Here is a 5,512-nt window from a genome sequence, read left to right as displayed (position 1 = left end):
AAGGAAGGGAAGAGAATGGGCACCCTGAGAGGGACGTGGCAGTGATGGCTAGAAATGCTTTGCTCTTACTTGAGAGACAGCACAACCTGGGATGAGCGCTGGATTTAGAATTAGAGAAGCTAGATTTCCTGCTCTACTGCCCTGTTACATGTAATGCTAAGCAAGTCACTCTCCTGCTCTGGGCCTCAGTTTCTCCACTTGTAAGAATAATAACTTGCATTGACACAGCATTTAAAGTTTGCAAAGCACTATGTATGGTCTATCCCACTTCATCTTTGTTTAATGAAGAGGATGGACGACAGAGTTGCTCAGGTCCCTTCTAGTTCTAAATCCCATGAACTGATTTCAAATTTGAGGTGGTATCCTTTCTAATGATTTTTTATTGTCCTTCACAGCTCTCTAATGAAGGCAAACAGGGGCCATATCCCCATCTCACTGAGACAGAGATGAAGCTGTCCAAGTGAATGTCAGCAAAAGATACTTCCTTTGATAATTTAGTGCATATGTGATCTGATCATTGTAGGTATTCTCTTCAGAGGTAGAGATCACACACAGCCCATCTATGCCCACTGATTCAGGATGACCCTTGCTCATGCCCTCCAGTAATGTGCCAGAGTCCTCTACTTCTCCTGATGCTTACATGGACACTAATAAGACACACTACCGCTGTGATTATCCCTCCATCTACAAGACGGAAAACCATTTTTTGCATCATAACTCTCTCTCACTGATCACTCTCTTTTACACCACTTTTGGACAATTCTTGGTTGGTAATAAGTCACAGCCTACTTACATTTGCTGGGGCATGCTCTACTATCCTTCAGATGCTTGGTAACTTTAATGCTTTAAACACTAGTATTCCACAGTTCACCGCCATTCAGTATTAGCCGTAGCATATTTTAATTATAAAATAGGCCTTGTTTTTAGGGAGAAAAGAAATCATAATTTCCCAAAGGAAGCCCAGCCTTCTCTCTTCTTCGTTTTCAATTCTTGGTCTAGCTCATTGTCCTTGTATTATCTATATGCTATGACCCACGTGCTGATGGAAGGATGAGCTTTATGTGTTGTCCATCCAACTGAATATCATAGTCTGGAAAATGAGACTTTTTCATCCACTTGTCTTTTCCTAACTGGATAGTTAGGCTGAACTTTTTAAAAAATTAGGCTCTTTGGGCCAAAAGAATAACATGCAACCAAGCACTAGAGGTGATATGATCCAAAATAGGGTTCATAATCAGAATGCTATATGTCTCAGGGGGGAGGTCCACAAGTTTCTCTGGGATCAGCAGCAACCTTCTGGATGGGTTGATAGGTTTACTTCTGGGAGCTAGGGTACAGGGCACATTATCATGGGTAGGATAGTCCACATTCTATAAAAATAAATCCTATATCTGATAGTTCAGTCAAAGAGGGGAGCCAAAGGACTGAATTACTATTATTAGCCCTTATTAGCAAGAGTACACCTAATAGAGCCATTTTGAGGGTTGTACAGCTTGTACTTTGCCCCAGGCAGCAACATCAGGTAGGCATGCTTCCTATGGTGAACGGAGCACCACTCCCAGTCAGAGAAGGAGGAGATTGACGGCTCTTGCTTTTACCAAGACTGTACCTGTGGTCAGACTGTCTTTCCCTAGGCTCATATGCACTCCATTCTACCAGCACTCCACTAAACCTTCCCCAAGGGCTGGGATTCCTATTTACACCTCTGGTAGCTGGGACACGAGCTAGGAGTTAAAGGTCTGGATATGTCCATGAAGTCTAAAAGTAAGAAGTAGGATCAGGGACATCATAAGGACCTATGGACATCAGAAACAGGGCAGAACAACAACAACAACAACAAAAATGCAGACAAGCACTCGGGTCCGATAGCATAGGCAAATGGCATGCTACCAGGGCCCTGTACTAGGCAGGGTAATATAGTATGATGTAAAGAGTAATGAATTAGAATAGGGAGTCAGGAGAGTAGGGCTGAAGCCTGGCTCTGCCGTGAGCTAGCTGGGTAAACTTGGGCAACTGGCATGCTGTTGGTTCCCTTGTCTATAAAATGAGTAGGTTGGACTGGATTTCCACAAATAACGATAATACACATCTCCCAAGCTGGTTTTATTAAGACAAAGAAGAACGCTATATTCCATAATCAAAATGTCCAGAATTGTTTGCTTTGGGCCATATAAGTATCTGGGAGAGACAGGACATGGATGTCTTCAAACAGTCTATCTCCACTGGTGTACAAATAACTCTAAGGATGGGTATGGCTGAAAGACAGTCAGTGAGCAGCACTGACATGATGTACGGTACATATTTAATTATGTTGTCTCATGCTGAGAAGGGAGTCTTATGAAGAACTAAAACATGAGTGAAGAGTAGAGAAGGCCATTTTTGGTCTCAGGAGTTAGACTGGTGCTCTGACCGGTCTTAACTCCATGGTTATGTTTAGAAGTAGATGCTTGAGCAAATGAGCTATTTTGACAACAAAAAAAAAGGCTTGGAAATGGGGAAAAAAAAAGATTCACCTCTTCTACGCTCATTGCTGTTATTTAGCAGCTCCAAAGCATCCCAGATGATGGTGTTTTCTGGTCACTTGAGTAGTTTATTTCTTAGAATTAAAAATAAGTACCAAGTTTGCTTTTCTTGGGTACAGCAGCGTAGACAGGGCATGCCACACCCCATGTTGTGCAAGGCCGTTGCCATCCAACCAGACAGAAAGGGAAGTGCCTTCAAGAGCAATAGGAAAATTTGACTGCTTTGTGGATGAGTTTAGACAGAGAATAGCCCAATTTATAGCGCTCTATTTTAAACAGGAAAAATTCCCATTTATCTCTATTCTGGCTCTCACTTGAGTGAAATGGGTTCAGATCTGAGTTCAGTCAATCCCTATTAAGGATTGTCTTATAACTGACAAATGTGTTAGCTGCTGACAAGGAGAGAGTTGTAAAAGAGCTATAAGACACAATGCCTGCCTTCAGGGAATTCACAGTCTTATTAGGAAGAACCAGGTCAAGAAAGTATATATACAAGCTCTCCTAATACTATATGAGAGCAAATCATTTAGCTGCTATCTGTCTCAGTTTCCTAATCGGTGAAATGGGAATAATAATAGCACCTACCTCCCAGGGTTATTGTAAATAAAATGAAATAATATTTGTGAAGTGCTTTGCAAACCTTAAAGTGCTACATAAATGCCATTAGTACAACCACCACCACTACCACCACTACCTCCACTACCATCACTACTATTACTACTACTACTACTACTACTACTACTACTACTACTACTACTACTACTACTACTACTACTACCTGTGAGATCTGGGACTAATCACTTCACCTGTCTAGCCCTTAGTTTTCTCATCTATAAATGAAAGGTTTGGCTTCTTGGTCTTGGTCTATGGATAGAATTCAAGGCATCTGGGAACTAGGATGGGGGGGGATATATCTTTATTTTCACTAAGCTCTAACTGAAAATTATAATTTATTTCTATTATTTTAAAACATAATTCTGTTGGGGGGTCCATAGACTTTACTACACTGCCAAAGGTGTTCAGGACACACAAAAAAGGCTAAATAGCTTTAGATTAAAAGGTGCAATGGATAGAGTGCTTGTCTTTCTGAGTTCGAATCTGGCCTCAGACACTTACTAGCTGTGTGACCCTGAGCAAGTCACTTAACCCTGTTTGCCTCAGTTTCCTCATCTGTGAAATGAGCTAGAGAAGGAAATGGCAATGCACTCCAGCATCTCTAACAAGAAAACCCCAAATGAGGTCACAAGGAGTCAGACACAACTCAAAAGATTGAAGAACAACGACTATCAGATGATCTCAAAAGGGTCCTTCCCCCCATCTAAAGCTATGATATGAGAAGACTAGAGGAAGAAGGGAGTCATGTGAGCTGGAGTAAGTGAGGGAGCAAGATAGAATATAGCCAGGGTTGTTTGGAAGTTTATTAATAAAGCATCATGGACTGTTCCCCCACTCAAAATCTCTCTGGGAAATCATAATCTGACTCATTTTAGCCCTCCTCTAGGGAATTAGGCTCCATTCCTGCAAATTAATCAAGGCTTCCAATCTGCATTCAAATGTAGAATATTTATTCAGAATAGTAATGAATATAGAAAAGGCTAACGTCCTAATCCTTTTAGTGAAGCAATAGGAAATAGTTATCACCCATCTACTTCTGGATGAGGGCAATTTCTCAATTTCCCCTCCCCTAAAGAATGATTTGGTCTCACTCCCCGCCAAATTTAGAACATTAGTTGGGAAAGGCGCAGGGAAATCCCAATATACTAGGAAACACTGCTGGATAAGTCATAGGACCCTAAATTAGATCTAGAAGGGACCATAGAGGTCATTTAGCCCAATTTCCTCATTTTATACATGAGGAACTAAAGGAGAGACTGGATGACATGCCCTAAGATATAATGAGATATCTACCTAGCTAGTTAGCTAGATGAATGGATGCATGGATGGGCAGGCAGATTAGATAGATAGGTAGGTAGGTAGGTAGGTAGGTAGGTAGGTAAGTAGGTAGGTAGATAGGTAGGTAGGTAGGTAGATAGATAGATAGATAGATAAATAGACAGGCAGTTAGAGAGAGAAAGAGAGAGAGAGAGATAGGCAGATAGACAGGCAGATAGATAGATAGATAGATAGATAGACAGACAGACAGATAATCATCCAGGCTTACTGATAAAAAAAATCACACTTACTGTGTGATCTAACTGTGCACCACCAGGATTCCAGACCAGATCCTGACTCCAAATTGAGCAAAGAATTTCCATTGTACCACTCTGTCCCTGTGCCCAGGAGTGTTACAAGGCTCCTGGAGCTCTATATAAATGCTATTGTTATTGTTTTTTTTTAATTATCATTATTAGTCTGCAGTCAAGTATGCCCCCAAGGTGTTGGCAGTAAGGTGTGTTTATATCTTTGCTATATCTTTGAAGTAAATATACCTTTCCAAACTCTTAAGTTAAATTAAGTAGTTTAAATGGAACTGGAATGTTTGTCATTCACTGGTACAGTTGAGGAGAATATAAACACTGGGGGCTTAAGAAAATGACAACAAAGAAGAGATATGTCTGACCCCTCCAGCTTTTCTAGAACCATGATACAGCCAGTCCGACTCTGGGATGGTGACCCAAAGAACAAGAAATGGAGTCTTTTTCTTAACAGGCATCTCCATTCCTGCAGGCTCCCCTCACCCAATGCCCTCCTGCCTCCCTCCACTCACTAACCAAAAGGAGGGGATGGGGAGGAGGAGAAAAGATGGGAAGGCTCAGCCATCTGCCAGCTCTCATGCATGCCTGCTACAGAGGTATTTGCCAGACGTGGGATGAGGGATTATAAGAATACAACCTTAAAGGGAAAATCATCTGTCCAGAAAAAAACATTCTCTCTTCCTGGCCCAGTTGTATAACACCCTTTATATTAGTGCACAATCTAATTTTCCTCATGAGGAGTTCCAAGACGAGGCCAGCCTGGAAAAGAGGTGGTCGCTCACATGATGGGTTTCT

The sequence above is a fragment of the Phascolarctos cinereus genome, unplaced genomic scaffold (assembly GCF_003287225.1).
Source record: "Phascolarctos cinereus isolate Bilbo 61053 unplaced genomic scaffold, phaCin_HiC Scaffold_7;HRSCAF=346, whole genome shotgun sequence".
Taxonomy (NCBI): domain Eukaryota; kingdom Metazoa; phylum Chordata; class Mammalia; order Diprotodontia; family Phascolarctidae; genus Phascolarctos; species Phascolarctos cinereus.
The sequence above is the reverse complement of the archived record's forward strand: the minus strand, read 5'-3'. Positions refer to the sequence as shown.